This window comes from Gossypium arboreum, chromosome 10 (assembly GCF_025698485.1).
Source record: "Gossypium arboreum isolate Shixiya-1 chromosome 10, ASM2569848v2, whole genome shotgun sequence".
NCBI classification, from domain to species: domain Eukaryota; kingdom Viridiplantae; phylum Streptophyta; class Magnoliopsida; order Malvales; family Malvaceae; genus Gossypium; species Gossypium arboreum.
Genome location: NC_069079.1, coordinates 27,331,226 through 27,350,616, shown reverse-complemented (window position 1 = coordinate 27,350,616; position 19,391 = coordinate 27,331,226). Strand labels below are relative to the sequence as shown.

The following is a 19,391-nucleotide window of genomic DNA, read 5'->3' as shown; positions in this document are numbered from 1 at the left end:
TCTTTCTCATTTAAGTCCATTTCATTGCCCTCAACTATTTGTGTTTCTAGCCCTTTATTCTGATCCAATACCAATACCGAGCCCATAGTAATTAAATCTTCTTGACCCTGATCCGTCAAGGCTTCAATAGCCTCCCCTTTGAAAGCTTTTTCAATAAATAATACAAATGTAATTTCAAAAATAATTTAGATAGAAACATGATGAAGTCGTCAAAATGGGTGGAACATTTGAAAAGTTAAGCTAATTTAATTGACAAAAACATGAAGAAAATATATTATAGATAAGATTTTTAAGCAAGAAACGTGAACTAATGCTTCTTACATATTTTTTCTTTAATATTATCAGTTTGCCTCAGAGACTTAAGTCTGATATCCATATAAATATGTCTTATGTCCAAGAGAATCAGAAATGGAATAAATATGAGACTTAAATATTATATTTTTGTTGCATTCATTTCCCCTTTTTCCATTAAGTTGAAGCTTTCAATTAAGGTGCCAGTAAACTTAGGCTAGATAAAGACTAGCATTGGGAGACGTCTAATATAACTTATAGACTATATATTTGCTCTATGCTTCTTGGTGAAGGCTAGCACATTGACTGAATTATATCAATGACAATGGATAGGTTTTGAATAAAGCAGCCTGGTTCTCTTAGGTTGTATATGTTAATGCTGAAAGATTAGTTCGATAAGTATATGCAATTGTTTTAAAAAATTTTAATTTATTTAAATAATATTACATTATACTTATATTTGAATATTTGTATACGAACAAATACAAATACTCTAGAAAACTTAAAGGTTATATAACATGGTTTCTATAGAAAAACAGATCAAAGCTTTCTAAATTTTTCCTTCCTTCTTCAGCGGTTTAATCAACAAAAAGTGCTCCCCAGAGATGCTTGTTTAACAGCTAACTGTTTAAAAAAAAATTGCGATATAAATTGATTTGTTGAGCAAACCTTTGAACAACTTGTCAAGAAATAAACAGACTTCAAATCTCTAAAATTTAGATGAAAGTGATGGGGTTTATCAAATCTGACTTAAAATCATAGTTATCTATCTTTTATTTCGTATTCCAAGATTTGTAATTACCCTATTTATAATATTAATTTCAAGATTCTAACTAATATTATCATAAAAAGATGTGAAATTTTGTCTCCTTTTGGCATTAGAGAAATGATTAAAACTGTGTCATAATATGTATTATATAATTAGACATCAAATAAAAATAATTTATATAAATTTAAACTTGAAATTAGAAAGGTAAATAAAAATATTAATAAAAATAAGGCTTTTAAAATATTTTTTCTCATTTTTAAAACAAATCATGCGAGCCAAAAACAATCTATTGAAATTAATTTATTACTAACTCATATTAAAACATAATAAATAAATAAATAAATATCCTTATGCACAGTGGTGAAGCCGGCGACTGGCAGAGATCCCGATTCACCCTAAAATAATTTTTTATTTTATTTTAGGTCTCTTTATAATTTATAAAATTTTAAATTGACAATAATAAAATTATATCTTGACTTTCAAAAATGATAAAATTTAATTTAATTTTTAAAATTATAAAAATACGAACTACTAAAATGATGAAATTATATTTTTACTATCATAAAACCTCTAATAAAATTTTTGACTTCGTCTATATTTAAACTATAATTAATGTAAAGGTATGTTAATCTAGAGTTTTCATTTTTTCATCAACTTTATGCACATCTAGCGGCCTATATGGTCGATACGGCTCTCTAATGGGTTTTACAATTTCAAATGGGGGCCAACCATGCCCAGTGCCTAGTGCAGGTAATAATTTGATGAGTGATTTTAAAAAATACATTAATTATTTAAGGTAAATTTTTAAAAAGAATTAAGTGAGAGAGATAAGTTGAAATAAAATTACAATTTAATGCATATATGCATATTTTAAATAAGTTTGACACTGAAGTCAAACTGCCATCTAAAGTTTGAAGTGATAAAATATGTAATTCAAATAATATTAAAATTTGAGTAATAATTAGTTGAAATAATCCATGAACTTTAAGATTGAAGTTAGAATGAAAGATGGTATCATTGAATTTGAGTGCTGAGTTTGGTACTGCTTTGGCGTAGTCCTTTTCTTTATAAATTAATTCTAGTCTAACGTAGTTCTAACAACTGGTTTACAGCGTTCAGATGCTGAATTAATAGGTCAGCATGGCTACTGAATTCTTCTTCTTCTACCTACTTATTCTTCTACCTACTTATGTTGGAGTATTAGCTCAATTCATTAAAGCTCCGTTTGTTTAGCAATAAAATATTTTTTAAAAATAATTTCTAAAAATAATTTATTTTTTGATATTTGGATGAATCTTGTAAAATATTTTTTATTGTTTGGCAGATTTTCTGAAAATATTTCATAAAACTATTTTAAATTAAACAAATATATATTTAAAATTTATTATCTATTCGGTGTTTAATTGAGTTTATTATATATATATATATATAAATTAATAAATTTATATTTTAAATTGTTTTTACATATATTGTAATGATTTATTTAAAATAAATAAATTAAATTAAATATATAATATTCTCAATTATTAAGCTAGAATATTAACCGTCATAAATTGAAAATAATCAAAGTCAATTAAATTATTTCTAATTGTGTTATAAAAAAAAACAAGGATTGAATAATTATAAATTAGCTTCAAACCACAATTAATACTAGAAATTAATAATATTATCCAAATTTTACTAGAAACAAGGATCGTATGCACACACTCAAAGAAGTTCCTTTGCTGAGCCAACCTCCTGCCAAGCTTTGAACAGCTCAGAGCCACGAATGGCAGCTCTCCATGAACGGGAAACAAGCTCCACCTTAGGATATAGGTAGAAGGGAGCTCGTGCTAGGCATCTAAGGGCAACAGAATCTAGAAGACCTTCAATTAATCCAGACATACTAACCAAGGTTTCATCAAATCCAATAATTCTTCACTGAAAATTTTTACTATGTCAACCTCAGCAGTGTAATATGCAATCTGAAAGAGCAAATTTATAACTTGTGTGTAAGAACCAAATCAATAGTTTTGGACTTCAGAAGTAATGCATTAATCAATGTCCAGTTAGATCATAATTTAAATAGAATCACTATATTTGTGTTCAGTAGCATTTGCAGCGCAATTAGAATTGATTATTTCTTTTAAGGAAAGGGGGATTAGCATCAATGACATCATCGAAAATCATGCTGTTAATCAATGTCATACCAAAGAAAAAAGAAGTAGCAATCATACGTAAGATGAAGGTGAAATATAACCATACATCAAATTTAAAAATTTTCCTATAAACAAGAAAAAGTGCTCCATAAGACACTGAATTATTTTGAAATCACTATGAAAGAAATTAACCACCAAAGCATCGGTAACTCATCACATATTTTGTAGTAAAAATAGATTTTATTTTTCTTTTTCATAATCAACAAGGCCTGTTCCATATTTCTATCAGATTGAATCAACCACCAAGCAAACATACCAACCACTAAAACTCAGTAAGTCAAAAAATGAGGAATAACCTGTGGATTCATCAAGTCGATAAGGCATTGACCTGAAATAGATTGATGTGCCAGATACTCGTCTTTTAGGAGTCATAAATCCATGTGACAAATTTCCCCCATGAGGTAAGTCCAGACCCTATACCAGTTATATTAAGAAATCATTGATTTGAGTACCATCTAGCAGAAAAACACTAATTTACGGTAGCTAAAACAGGCAGAAGAATATTACCATTATTCGATCATGTGGATTAAGAATAGCTATATAAACCTCAAAGTTTGCCGGAGAACCAGGCAACGATTGAACATTAATGCCCTACTTCTTTTCATCCAAATGAAATGCTGCCAAAGCCCTCTTTTGGAAAAGTATTTCAAGTTCATCAATGTACTCATTGCCACCATAGCACCTGCAATAAACAAAAAGATCATCGGCTGCAATCAATTAAATCAAAACCAAAAACAAAATTAAATCTCTTTTCACTTTGGTCAATTATACAGAGTATATGCCTTTTACCAAGTAGTCCTTCAGAATACTTGTTTGTGACGCATGACCCGACTGCCTCCATCACAGCACGGGATGTAAAATTCTCAAAGGCTATAAGCTCAAGACCATCAATCTGCCCCTTTAAAACACACAATAACAGAAGCCTCTCAGTTTACAAATTATAGAGCCATAAATTTCCGTTATCAACATCCACGAGATAGTCAAGCATTGAGCATTGCTTCTCACAGAAATGCAAAGTCTTAAGCAACTAGCAATTCTAATTTCAAAACACTGCAATTAGTAAAAGACCTAAACTGAAATTTCTTCATCCAAACTTGTATCAGGTAGTACTAACCACAACAAAAAGGTTTTTCTCAAATCTTTAATCTATAATAACAACCACACAAACACTGAAAAAAAAGAATGCAGTTTCAATTCCGAATCAAATTCACAGCAAATTAAAACAAAAAAAAATCAAATAAGAATTAAAACAGATTAAGTGAGCCTTTTGAAGAGAAACAAATCTAAACAAATCTAAACAAGTTAAAAAGAACAAAAATAAAAAAGAAGAAGAAGATTAAAACAAGTTAAGATTATCACCTTGGCTGTCTCGGAGCGATTCAAATCAAAATTCTAGGGTTCAATTTTCAGTGTAATGGAAAAGATGGATGCAGATGGGGAGGGTGACTCCAAGTATATATGCCGACTGGTGGTGGAGTAACCATTTTGACAACGAAAGGCGAAGATGAGGAAAATCAAAGATGAGCGCTGGCGTCTGATGTTGAGAATCATTGTTGGTTGACGGCAAGCAGAAGATCGAGGTGTCAAGGATGGGGGAAGGGGAAGGGAGATTAGGTGTTGAGAGTTCTTCGCTTCTTTTCACGAAAATGTCTTACCGAAATAAAAATGGTAAGACATTTTTCCAAATTAAAGGCCTCATTTCCCGTGTTTGGTAATTCATTTTAGGTTAGGAAATTCTTTTCAGCCAAACAAACACTGGAAAAAGCTGAAAAGCTTTTCCGGAGAATGATTTCATGGCAAACAAACGAACCTAAATTTATTTTATTTCAGATAAGCTGATTTTTATCTCTTAAATTTTAAATATTAAATTTAGTAATTATAAAATATTAATATATTTTTCTAATATTATTCTACTTTTAAAATAGAAAAATGAGATGGAGAGATTTAAAATTTTCTAAACCACTACCCGACTTGGCTTATCATCATCTCCTCCTCTTTAAAGGTTTTTTTTTTATATAAATTTGATTAATTTAAAAGTTCATTAAGTTATTTAATTGGTAAATGATTTTTAAAAATTATTTCAACATACTTAACAAATTTCTAATAATAAAATTGTAATAGTATATTTTTAAAAGTTTAAAATTAGTTTACCTCAAAAAAGTTTGAAAATAGTTATAAAAGTTAAAATTTTATTTGAAAATAATTTAAAATTTAACAATAAAACTATGATAATATATTTTAAAATTTTAAAAATAATTATAAATAGTTATATATTCAAACATATTCAATATAGAAACAAACTTTGTATGGAAAGAACTGAACCCAACACAAAAAAATTTAAAAAACTACACATAATATATATTGCAATTGCGCATAATAATATTTGAATTTAGGTATTCAAAAATTCGAAACTTTTATCATACTAAAAAGGAAAAATCACATCAATGATTATAGATAAAAGGGTAAACTACACAATTGGTCATCTAACTTTCAATTTTATTTTATTTTGGGAATCGAAAAATTAAAAATTTCGTTGTTGGCACGGTTATTGAAAATCATTTTCACTTTAGTCACTACAGTTAAAAATTGTTTTCATTTTGGTCAATTGTCATTAATTAAATAATATTGTACTTTCGTTTTTGTCACCCAACTTTAGTAAATTTTTATTTCGGTCACCTAACTTTAATAAATTTTATTTTGGTCACTTATTTTATCTTTTTAATTTCTTTAGAATTAATTTTACTTGGGAAAATTTGGGTTTATAGGTTTTACATGGAAATATCATTCATCTTTTTAATTTTCTTTATTTTTTATTTAAATTAATTTTAGCTTTTTCCCAATAAAAGAAAAAAATTGCAGTTTTACAAGAATTGAATGGGTTTTATAAGAAAAATGAATCTTTATAGGAATAATAATTTTATCTTTTTAATTTCCTTTAATTTTTCATTTTCTTTTCATTTTCTAGAATTAATTTTAAACCTTTTCTCCGTAAAAGGAAAAAAACTTGGTTTGACAGAGAATTACTTAATTTTTTATAGTAAAAACTTGGATTTTTACAAAAAAAAAATATTTTGTCTTTTTCATTTTCCTTTCCCCTCTTTTAAAATTACTTTTTTTTTCATAGTAAGGGGAAATTGGGTTTTTTTTCAGTGAATTAGTTGGATTTTTGCAGGAAAAACATGAATTTTTTTAAGTAATTGAGTTGTCGGGAAAATTTAGGCTTTATCTCCATAATTGAATAAGTTGATTTCTTGAAAAAATTTATTTTTTTTCCTTCTCTGAAAAAATGAAAAAGTAAATTTAGAAAAGAAATAAGTGATCAAAATGAAAATTTATTAAAGTTGGGTAGTTAAAATGAGTATGCAATAACATTGAATTAACAACAGTTAACCAAAATGAAAATAATTTTTAACTGTAATGACTAAAATGAAAATGATTTTCAATGATTGTGCCTAAAATATATTTTTTTATTTTTCAGTATCAAGAAAAGAACTTTTGAAAGTTGAATGATGTGTAATTTGCTCTAAATAAAATTTGTAATATTTATTCTGGTGAATGTATATATAAACATAAAATAAAGTAATTTAAATGGGAAATCCAACAAATTATTAGTGCTATTTATTTATCATTAATTAGATTGGATTTTTATTAATATTATATTTTCATTATTACTTCTACCGATGAGATGTAAACTAGAGAGTAAAAGAGAAACAATCCTCATTTAATAAGAACAGTTGAGTGTAGTCGACGTAATTTAAGATTAAGATTGCAATTATAGAAACATTTAATTTCGATATAATGCATTAAAGATTAAATTTGAACTTTTTAGTATTTTATTACTATAATATTCAAAAGGAAAAATGTGATAAGATTGTCATTTAAATATTAAATTTTTTAATTATTACTCTAAATAAATTTAGACAATATTTTAAATTAATCTTATTACAAGGTTTGATCATATTTAATTTTTTTATACAATGACTAGAACTACTCATATCCCATTTCATTCCACAAATATGAGGATAATGCATTTTAACGTTCTCCGTATTGACAACAATATCCATTTCAATCGAACTAATATTTAATCAACATATTTAGACAACTTTTTAATATTAAATGTGAATCTTAATCATAATAAATTTCTAATAAAATATACAATTGCTCTATTAACTAATATTTTCTTAACAAATGAGGTCAAACGTTTAAATCTTATAATTATTTGTAAATTTTTTAAAATTAATAAAAATATTTTTGAACAAAATTAATAAAAAATCGAATTGATCTAATTTTACCTAATTAGTTTGACATTCCAATTTTACGTATGTTATATGCCACCAATTTCCAATTTGTACAGCTCGATCGTTATTCAAGATTTAATTAAGACCCATGTGAGCGACATTGTATACTGAAATAAATGTACATGTGCAGCAATTTAGAGAGAGAAAAATAAATAAAATTGTGAAAATAAAGTTTTTAAAAGGAAATTTGTGAAAAAGAAAGGAACATAAAGGAGGAGCATTAAAATTCTTTTAAAATTAAGATAAAATCCTATAGAATGAAACAAATTATACTTTTCTTACGAATTTGACCTAGGATTGGGTCAAATTAATTTCTTTATTATTATATAAATCAATTTAGTCTCTATATTATTAAAAAATCAAATAAGTTTAAATTATAACGGAGTTGATATTTAATTCCAAATAAAAGATTTTATTTACATACCTATAAAAACTTTGAAAATATTAACTCTAAACAATAAATAATATTTTTTAAACAATAAATATTAACTCTATCCCATTTAGTATTATTTAATTATTTTTAATAATACAAATATTTAAAATAATTCATTTAATAATAAATAAATTTAATCAAATCTTTATAATAACACCTCTCAAATACATTTTTTTGATAAAGTGTGACTCGTTAGAAACTTGTGGGTAAGACACTCAAGCATCTATTTTTATGTGAGTTATTGGTTAAATTTTAGTTTTCATAAAATACACCCTTAACATTTTGGTTTTTATCTCAATTTCGAAAATGAAATACGGTATAAGTTACACCCTTAATGTGTCATATTACGCAAAAAGTTTGATCTTTTACGATTACATGTAAGAAATTTTTATTTTAATTCAATTTTCATAAGTTTTTTAAAAGGGTTTACAAATATACACAAAACACAATGGATTAAAAATTGGAAAAAGATTTAAATCAAAATAAAGTTGAACAATACTCACACATAATAGGACTTAAATATATAATATTTGAGAGGAAACCCACCCATGACATTTGGGCATAGTGAGAACCGAACTTAGGAGCTCAAAATCTGAAAGACAGCTTTCGTCAACACACTAATGTCTCATATGTAAGTTTCCTTTAGATACATACAATTAAATCAAAATAATAATAATAATTTATATCTAATTAAATTAAAACAAAATTTTAATTTACACCATATTAAAATTCACATATTATATAGGTAGAAACTGAAATTTAACAATTATTTTTAAAAGAGATATAAGTACTACTAACAAAGAGATATAATTATAATCTTACAAATGCAATAAAACCAAAATGGTTACAAGCATAATTAACAACGCACAAAATAGATATAACCTAGATAAAACTTATGAGATTTAATGTAACCTTCCTAACTTGGTTTAGACATTGAGCTCGAAATCCAAATATTACATTGGCCACCGAGATGGCTGTAACGCCTTAATTAATTTAAACTTGTTTTGTGAAATTTAATATAATGAGTATCTGCTTCAGTGGTTAAGTGTTTTGGGTGTATATATGAGGTCTTGGGTTCAAGTCCCATAATTGAAAATTTTTGCTATTTTGATCCTAGCTTACTCCTTGGAGGTTCGACTTATATTTTTATCTTTAGTAAATTCATATAAGAATGAGTCTGTTGGTTTGATTGGTAAGGAGTTAGCTTGTTAGAGGTCTTGTGCTCCAATCTCTGCGTGAGCAAGGGTGATAATTTTTGCTTTGGTTTTCTGAGAGAGTTTGGGTGGAGTTAAAAGTCTGAGGTAGTTAGATGTGGTTAGCAGGTAGGATATTGGGGGATTAGGCTATTAGTGGATCAGGAGTGGAGTTAATCTAAATTTGTATTTGTATTTTTTTTCTATTCTCTCTCTTTCAAAATTTTTTTGGCTTAAGTTTTTGCCTTCCTCCATTCTTCTCTCTTTCTTTCGTTTTCCCCTTTCAAATCTGCTCACCTTTTTTGTTCTTTGCGTGCACTTCGAAATTTCAGTGTTTTACGTGTGATCAGGTAAGTAGGGGATTCCACTTGTCAATAGGTTTTGATTTCAGTAAGCTGTTTGGGTTTTTCTTCTCGCTTGAATTCCTAGTAATTCTCTGTAAATGTAACAGTCCGATGTTGGGCCTAGTCAGAACAGTGATTTTGAGACCACTAATTCGAGGTCAGAGAAAGTATTTTATTATTATTTTAAGATTATAACATGTTTATATTAGTGTAAGAAAAATTTGGTGAAATAATTTTAGCATTTATGAGCTTAGTTACGAAAAAGGACTAAATCGTATAAAGTGCAAAAGTCCTATTTTGATAGCTAAGGATGTCAAATAGCTAGAGAACCTAAATTAGAGGTCTTTAAAGGGCAATTAGACCCTTTAGAATAGCATGGGCGGCCATAGGAGACAAAGGTGATCAAAAGTAAAAAATTTGGTGAAATTAGGTGTTAAAATTGAAAAAAATAAAACAAATAGTAAAAGTTGTCATTTTTTTTCATCACTCTCTTTCTTCTCCGCCGATTTTTCTCCAAGAAAGTGGCCATGGAAGCTTGAAAAATTTTCAGCAACTAAAAGCCTTGGCAAGTAAGTGATTTGAGGGTTTTTCTTGAATCTTTTTGTACTTTTGAGGCCCTTGTAGCATGAGCTTTCTAACAAGGGGACTATTTTGCAAAATGGTTGAAAGTATAGGGTTTTTCCATGTTAGTATACATGCTATTTTCTGAAATTTTATGAAAGAAAATGAACCATGGTTGTGAAATAAACAACTTTTGTGAAGAGATTTCTCATGAAGACCTTAAAAAAGGACTATTTTGCATAAGTTGTAAAATAGATGATAAAGGTGTGAAATATTGAGAATTTTGGACTAATTCTAGTGTAAAAAGTAATCGACTAGGCTTAAAATATGAAGAAAATTGATAAAAATCAATTTTTGGACCTAAGGGTAAAATGGTCATTTTGGAAAAGTCTAAGGGCAAAATGGTCATTTTGCCCAATTTTAAGTTGTTGAGTATCTAGATTAAAATAATGATTAAATTCGTAATTTTTTATCATTCTAGATCAAGAATTACAAAATCCGGGCCTAGACTAGGGAAAAGCGAAGCAAGTAGACTAAGCCGAACTAGTCGTCTGCATTTTGTAATTTGAGGTAAGTTGTATGTAAATAATACAATTACATTGTTATTATATGTGCTTGAATTGAGATAGCATGAATTACTTATTTGTGGAAATAATCGTGTATGATGAATATTAAGATAGTAGGACTCCCGTTTGAACCTTAAGAAATAAATCGGATATTCAAGCCATGACATTCGGAATGTTTGTGTGCTTGTGTAAGACATGCCTGGGACATGCATCAGTCACATTATGAGAGCCAGTGTAAGACCATGTCTGGGACATGGCATCGGCATTGAGACGAGAGCTAGTGTAAGACATGTCTGGGGCATGCATCAGCCTCTTGATGTAAGCCAGTGTAAGACATGTCTGGGACATGCATCGGCTACATGATGTGTCAGTATAAGACCATGTCTGGGACATGGCATCGGCACAGATGCGTGGCGTCAGTGTAAGACCATGCCTGGGAAATGGCATTGGCATTATACCCTATGTTTGAGGCGTAGTGAATATCTGATAGCGTTCCAAATGGTTCAATAGTGAGAGTTATAGTTTAAGTTAAATGAGAAAAGTATAACCATATTATGAGTGATACAGGTACCTAAATGAAAAGCATGAGATGTGAGCTTAGTATATGATATGTGATTGTGTTGGATAGTAACGAGTAAGTTGTGCTTATGCCTATTTTAGTGTTATGAGCATGATGATGAATAGTAAAGATGTCGTTATATTTATTTTCATGCAACTTACTAAGCTTCATGCTTACCCTATTTCTTTCCATTTTCTTATAGTGCCGCCATAGTAGTTTGAGGATCATCTCTACGTCGGAGAAACCAGTCACACTATCAACTGAAGTACTTGGTATAATTAGATCTTTTATTTTGATTATGGCATGTATAGGACCCTAACTTTTGAGTTTTGTATCATTGTTAATTGGCCAAATGTGTTGGCTTACTTTAGCTTATGATTCATTTTGTATAAGGCCATGGAAAGATGGCTAATATTGAAAGTTATTATTTGAATGTAAGTTAATCTTTCATGAATATGAAATTGTTGGCATGGTTAAATATATGTAATGTATATAGGTGTTGATTATGGTTGTTGTTATGTTGTGTTTCAGGGTGGCAAAAGGGCTTGGTAGATAGCCCTATATTGTCCACACGAGTAGACACACGGGCGTGCAGCTATGCCGTGGGTGACAAACGGTTAGTCCCACGGGCGTTATGTTCGGCCGAATGTCCCCTACACGTAAAAATTACAAGTCAGTATGTATGGTAGTAAACATATGGGCAGAGACAAGGCCGTGTGTCTCAACTGTGTAAAGGACACAGCCTAGCACACGGACGTGTGCCTTGGCCGTGTGACCCTTAAGAATTGCTAACGTCAGAAACAGAATGTCCAGGATTTTGCACACGGGCTAAGACACGGGCGTGTCATGGCCGTGTGAGGGACACGGCCATGGACACGGGCATGCACCAGGCCGTATGAAAACCTCTGTAGGCTTGAATTTGAAATTAATTCCACACGAGTAAATGACACGGGCGTGCCCCTGTATGCTTAGGCCGTGTGAGCTACACGGGCCAACAGCATGACCATGTTGAATTGGTCACACGGGCGTATTGCCTCTCCCACATGGACATGTTCCCCTGTTTCTAGCGTTATTTTTTAGAGTTCATTGGAAGATTCGAATTGGTCCCGATTGGTTTTTATATGAATGTTTGGAAACTCATAGGCCATATTGAAGAACTTTAGACAAATTTTTAAATTTGACCAAGTCCTGATGATTCAGAAACGTAGGAATGCATGTGTTCAAGGTAGGTAAGCCTCGTATTCTATCCCGACGTAGGGTACGGGTTTGGGGTGTTACATTTAGTGGTATTAGAGTATGGTTTAGTCAGTTCTAAGACTAACCTAGTGTGAGCACGAGTCTAGCTATACATGCCATAACTGTATATTGATAGTGTGACGACTCCTAATGAGATAAATTGTGTTTTATTTATATAGTAAATGGATTTTGACGTAACTACGACGGATGATGTAGAGAGCAATGCGCTGGCTTCCGCTGAAGGAACTGCGCCAATAGATAGCAAGGCCGTGACGATGAGTCAGGGTGGAGGAGCTAGAGAAGCTTACCTCTACATAATGGATGCCTAGTATTCGGAGTTTGTTCGAGCGAATCCGAATACTCCACCTCCCCCACCTCTTTCAATTCCTCAGTATGCCCCTGTAGCTCCACAAGGAGTGGATGTGGTTAGGAAAGAGAGACCCCCGGTAGATAAGATACGAAAGCAAGGGGCTGAAGAATTTTAGGCCAAGATTGATGATGACTCGGAGAAAGCAGAATTTTGGTTAGAAAATACCATTAGGGTATTTGATGAGTTATCTTACACGTTTGAGGAGTGCGTGAAGTACGCAGTGTCACTCCTACGAGACTCAGCCTACCAATGGTGGAATACTCTCGTGTCCGTTGTACCGAGATAGAGGATAACATGGGAATTCTTCCAGGAAGAGTTTCGAAAGAAGTATATTAGTCAAAGGTTTATAGATCTAAAGAGGAAGGAATTTTTAAAATTGAAATAGGGCCGAAAGACCGTAACAGAGTATGAGCGTGAATTCGTGAGGCTCAGCAAATACACTAAGAAGTGCATGTCTACCGAAGCTATCATGTGCAAGAGATTTGAAGACAGATTGAATGAAGATATCCGATTGTTAGTTGGCATTTTAGAACTGAGAGAATTCATGGTGCTAGTGGAGAGAGCATGTAAGGTCGAAGAGTTGGCGAAAGAGAAGAGAAAAGCTAACATTGAGTCCCGAGACTCAAAAAAAAGAAAAATCGAGAAATCACAGCAGACCTTATCTAAAAGATCGAGAGAGTTTCCTACCCGAGAGAACGCATCAATGAGATTCTTGAATAAAAGCAAGAATAAGCAGCGTGCGGCGTCTAAAGCCCACACCACTTCTGTCGCGAGTGTTGGTAATGCTCTGTCAAACAGGGTGGAGTGTTCACAATGTGGTAGACGTTATTTCAGCGAATGCCAAGTGAATGAAAGAGGTTGCTTCAAATGCGGATCTTTGGACCACTTCATCCTAGACTGTCCTGAACTAGATGAGAAAGAAAAAAAGCAAGATATGAGGGTGAGTAGTGCTCCTGTGAAGGGTAGACCACAGAATAACCCAGGCAGTGGGGCTAGCAGTAGAAGTAACCCTAGAGATCCAGCTGTGAGGTCAGAGGGCCGAGCACCTGTAAGAACTTATGCCATTCGCGCTCGCAAAGAGGCATCTTCACCAGATGTTATCACGGGTACTTTTTCTCTTCATGGTATTTCTGTTATTGATTTGATTGATCCGGGGTCTATTCATTCCTATATGTGCATGAAATTAGTACCCAGAATGAATATGTCTGTTGAGTCTACTAAATTTGTGATAAAAATGTCAAACCCGCTAGGCAAACATATGTTAGTTGACCAAATATGTAGAAATTGTCCCTTGACAATTAAGGGTCATAGTTTTCTGGCTAACCTTATGTTGTTGCCATTTGATGAGTTCGATGTAATCTGTGGAATGGATTGGTTAACTTTTCATAGTGTTGTAGTGGACTGTGGGAGGAAATCCATTGAGTTGAAATGTAAAGATGGGAATGTTCTTCGGGTTGAACCAGAGGAACCAGATGGCTCACCTGTAGTAATATCATCTTTGACTATTGAGAAATATTTGAGGAAAGGATATGAGGCTTATCTCGCTTTTGTGCTGAATACTCAAGTGTCTAAGTCGAAGATTGAATTAGTACCGGTGGTTTGTGAGTTTATAGATGTGTTTCTGGAAGAGTTGCTCGGATTACCTCCAACCAGAGAAGTCAAGTTTGGCATCAAGTTAATACCTGGCACGACTCCTATATTGATTGCCCCGTATAGAATGGCACAACGGAATTAAAAGAGTTGAAAGTATAGCTACAAGAGTTAATGGATAAGGGTTTCGTGAGACCGAGTTTTCCCCTTAGGGTGCTCTGGTACTTTTGGTGAAAAAGAAAGATGGGTCGATGAGGTTATGTATCGACTACAGACAGCTCAACAAAGTGACTGTGAAAAAAATGTAACCTTTGCCAAGGATTGATGACCTATTTGATCAGTTGAAGGGAGCTACTGTATTTTCCAAAATTGACTTAAGGTCAGGATATTACCAGTTAAGGGTTAAGGAGCAAGATGTACCGAAAACCACATTTTGGACAAGGTATGGGCATTATGAGTTTCTCGTCATGCCCTTTGGCTTAATGAACACCCCAGCGATTTTTATGGACCTGATGAATCGCATTTTCTGACCATATCAGGATAAGTTCATCACCGTTTTTATCGATGACATATTGATTTATTCATGTGATGAGAGTGAGCACGCGGAGCATTTGAGAACAATTTTACAAACCTTGAGAGACAAGCAGTTGTATGCCAAGTTCAGTAAGAGTGAATTCTGGCTTAAAGAGGTCAGATTTCTAGGACACATTGTGTCGGGTGATGGGATCAGAATTGACCTAAGCAAGATCTCAGCTATGTTCAAGTGGAAACCACCGAGGAATGTGACAGAGGTTTGAAGCTTTTTGGGTTTGGCTTGATACTAAAGAAGATTTGTGGATGGATTCTCTATGATATCAACTCCGATAACAAGATTGTTGTAAAAAGAAGTCAAGTTCAAATGGATAGAAAAGTGCCAACAGAGTTTTGAGAAGTTAAAGGTTTTGTTGACTGAAGCCCCAGTGTTAGTACAACTGGAATTGGGCAAAGAGTTTGTGATTCATAGCGACACCTCCTTGAATAGATTAGGGTGTGTGCTCATGCAGGAAGGTAAAGTCATAGCCTACGCTTCGAGACAGTTGAAGCCACATGACCTGACGCACGATTTAGAGTTGGCCGCCATCGTGTTTATGTTGAAAATTTGGAGACACCATTTGTATGGCGAGAAATGCCGAGTGTTTATCGACCCTAAAAGTCTCAAGTATTTGATGACTCAGAAGGATTTGAATCTACGACAACGAAGATGACTAAAGTTAATAAAGGATTATGAGTTGGTGATTAATTATCACCCAGGCAAAGCGAACATGGTCGCCGATGCCTTGAGTAGAAAATCATTATTTGTATTGAGAGCAATGGACACCCAATTAGCCTTATTAGATGATGGTTCGACTCTAGCAGAGTTGAGAGTTAGGCTGATGTTTCTACAAGAGATTCGTGAAGCTCAAAAAGGTGATAAGGATTTGCAAGCCAAGAGAACTCTGTGCGAGTCGGGGGTTGAATCAGACTTTTGGATTGGCATCGATGGGTGTATAATGTTCAAAGATAGAGTTTGTGACCTAAGGATAGCGAACTTATTCAGAAGATTCTACGAGGGGCACATAGTGGTTGCTTGTCTATCCATCTAGGTGGTGTGAAAATGTACAACGCCCTGAAGAAAATGTATTGGTGGTCGGGAATAAAAAGAGACATTTCAGAGTTTGTCTCTAAGTGTCTAGTGTGTCAGCAAGTGAAGGTTGAATATCAAGTACCTTCGGGTCTACTTCAGCCTATCACGGTCTGCGAATGGAAGTGACATCGGATTAATATGGATTTTGTCATGAGTTTGCCGGTAACCTCGAAGAAAAAGGATGTTGTTTGGGTTGTTGTGGATAGGTTAACAAAGTCGACACATTTTATGCCAGTGCATATTGACTACTCCCTTGAGAAACTGGCTAACTTGTACGTTTCTGAGATTGTGAGGCTTCATGGAGTGCCTCTGCCGATTATTTTAGATAGAGACTCGAGATTTATCTCGAGGTTTTGGAAGAAGTCACAAGAGGCATTGGGAACTAAACTGAATTTTAGCACGACATGTCACCTACAAATCGACGGTTATCAGAGAGAGTAATTCAGATTTTAGAAGACATGTTGCGATGTTGTGTTCTTGAGTTTCAAGGTAGTTGGGAAAGGTACTTACCATTGGTTGAATTCACTTACAACAATAGTTATTAGTCAGGTGCAAAGATAGCGCCTTTTGAGGCTTTATATGGGCGAAATTGTCGAACGCCTTTATATTGGACAGAGCTCAGAGAGAGTCGGATTCACAGGGTCGATTTAGTCAAAGAGACTGAAGGGAAAGTTAAAGTGATTCGTGACTGTTTGAAGGCCGCCTCGAATAGACAGAAATCTTACGTGAATTTGAAACAGAAAAAGATCAAATTTCAAGTCAGTGATCGAGTATTTTTGAAAGTATCCCCGTGGAGGAAAGTCCTTAGATTTGGTAGAAGAGGCAAGTTGAGTCCTCGTTTCATAGGACCTTATGAGATTACCGAGAGAGTAGGGTCTGTAGCCTATCGATTGGTTTTGCCATCAAAGTTAGAAAAGATTCACGACATGTTTCATGTTTCTATGTTACGTCAATATAGATCGGACCTTTCGCATGTGATTGCACCAACAGAAGTAGAAATTCATCCAAACATGAGTTATGGCGAAGAGCCGGTCTAGGTTTTAGCTCGGGAAGTCAAACAGTTGAGGAATAAAAGTATCGCACTTGTGAAAGTTTTGTGGCATAGACATGGAGTCAAGGAAGCCACAAGGGAACCCGAGGAGACCATGAGATATCAATACTCGAACTTGTTCGCCGGTAAGATTTTCGGGGACGAAAATTCCTAAAGGGGGAGAATTGTAACAGCCTGATTTTGGGCCTAGTCAGAATAGTGGTTTCGAGACCACTAATCCGAGGTTGTAAAAAGTATTTTATTATTATTTTAATATTATAACATGTTTATATTAGTGCAAGAAAAATTTGGTGAAGTAATTTTAGCATTTATGAGCTTAATTACGAAAAAGGACTAAATCGTATAAAGTCCAAAAGTCCTATTTTGATAGCTAAGGGTGTCAAATAGCTAGAGAACCTAAATTGGAGGTCTTTAAAGGGAAATTATACCCTTTAGAATAGCATGGCCGGCCATAGGAGACAAAGGTAGTTAAAAGTAAAAAATTGGTGAAATTAGGTGTTGAAATTGAATAAAATAAAACAAATAGTAAAAGTTTTCATTTTTTTCATCTCTTTCTTTCTTCTACATCGATTTTTCTCCAAGAAAGTGGCCATGGAAGCGTGAAAAATTTTTAGGAACTAAAAGCCTTGGCAAGTAAGTGATTTGATGGTTTATCTTGAATATTTTTGTACTTTTGAGGTCCTTGTAGCATGAGCTTTCTAACAAGGGGACTATTTTGCAAAATAGTTGAAATTCTAGGGTTTTTCCATGTTATTAGACTTGTTTTCTGAAATTTTGTGGCAAAAAATGAACCATGGTTGTGAAATAAACAACTTTTGTAAAGAGATTTCTCATGAAAACCCTAAAAAGGACCATTTTGCATAAGTTGTAAAATAGGTGATAAAGGTGTGAAATATTGAGAATTTTGGATTGCTTCTAGTGTAAAGAGTAATTGACTAGGCTTAAGATATGAAGAAATTCGATAAAAATTGATTTTTGGACCTAGGGGTAAAATGGTCATTTTGTAAAAGTATAGGGGCAAAATGGTCATTTTGCCCAATTTTAAGTTGTTGAGTATCTAGATTAATAAAATGATTAAATTCGTAGATTTTTATCATTCTAGATCAAGAATTACAAAGCCCGGGCCTAGACTAGGGAGAAGCGAAGCAAGTGGACTAAGCTGAACTAGCCGTCTACATTTTGCAATTTGAGGTAAGTCGTATGTAAATAATACAACTACATTGTTATTATATGTGGTTGAATTGAGATAGCATGAATTACTTGTTTGTGGAAATAATCGTGTATGATGAATATTGAGATAGTAGGACTCCCATTTGAACATTAGGAAATAAATCAGATATTCAGGCCATGACAATCGGAATGTATGTGTGCTAGTGTAAGACATGTCGACATGCATCAGCTACATTATGAGAGACAGTGTAAGACCATGTCTAGGACATGGCATCGGCATTGAGATAAGAGCTAGTGTAAGACATGTCTGGGACATGCATCGACATCTTGATGTAAGCCAGTGTAAGACATGTTTGGGACATGCATCGTCTACATGATGTGTTAGTATAAGACCATGTCTGAAACATTGCATCGGCACGGATACGTGGGAGTCAGTGTAAGACCATGTCTGGGACATGGCATCGACTTAACGTGAGAGCCACTGTAAGACCATGTCTAGGACATGGCATCAACATTATACCCTATGTAACACCCCTTACCCATATCCGACGATGGAACTGAATACGAGGCATTATCGGACTTTAAATTTCAACTTTCATGCAAAATCGGGCCATAAAATTTTGATTTAACTCAAAAATATTCAAACAGAAGCATATTGTCCCTTATACAAGCCCACGAGGCCCAAAACATACATTGAAGGTGGTTCGGGACGAAATCGAAACTTTTAACTCTTTTTTTTTTCTCATTTCAAACATATCTGACTTTAGCCAACTCTCATGGCTATCAAACCCATCAAGAAATATTAGCACATACATGCATGCATAATTGGATTTACAACTCAACAATCATCATGAGGCACATCTTATGGCCATTTACAAATTTAATCATTTAATCATTATAGGCCAACACATTTGGCCACATTAGCAATGACTTGCACAACAAAAAATACAGTCCCTATACATGCCATAAACTTAAAAAGGATTCACAATCATTTTATTTTGCCAAACGTGATAGCTTGATAGTGTGATAGCATTTCCGGCGATCTTCAACCCGAGCATAGTTAAATAAACCTATAAGAGAAAGAAAGGAAGGGGTGTAA

General features: G+C 33.0%; 1 long non-coding RNA gene across 2 annotated transcripts; it reads right to left on the bottom strand.

The window, feature by feature from the left end:
• Positions 1 to 2,583: 2,583 nt before the first annotated feature.
• On the bottom strand, positions 2,584 to 5,116 carry LOC108469021 (uncharacterized). 2 transcript variants are annotated; one of them, XR_008271925.1, is made up of 5 exons: positions 4,618 to 5,116; positions 4,048 to 4,150; positions 3,766 to 3,940; positions 3,555 to 3,672; positions 2,584 to 3,024 (listed from the first exon to the last, which is right to left on the bottom strand). It is a non-coding gene; the product is annotated as an uncharacterized LOC108469021 (long non-coding RNA). The 2 variants fall into 2 exon arrangements; XR_001869023.2 differs by having other exon boundaries at positions 4,048 to 4,156; positions 4,618 to 5,114.
• Between the last annotated feature and the right edge of the window lie 14,275 nt (positions 5,117 to 19,391).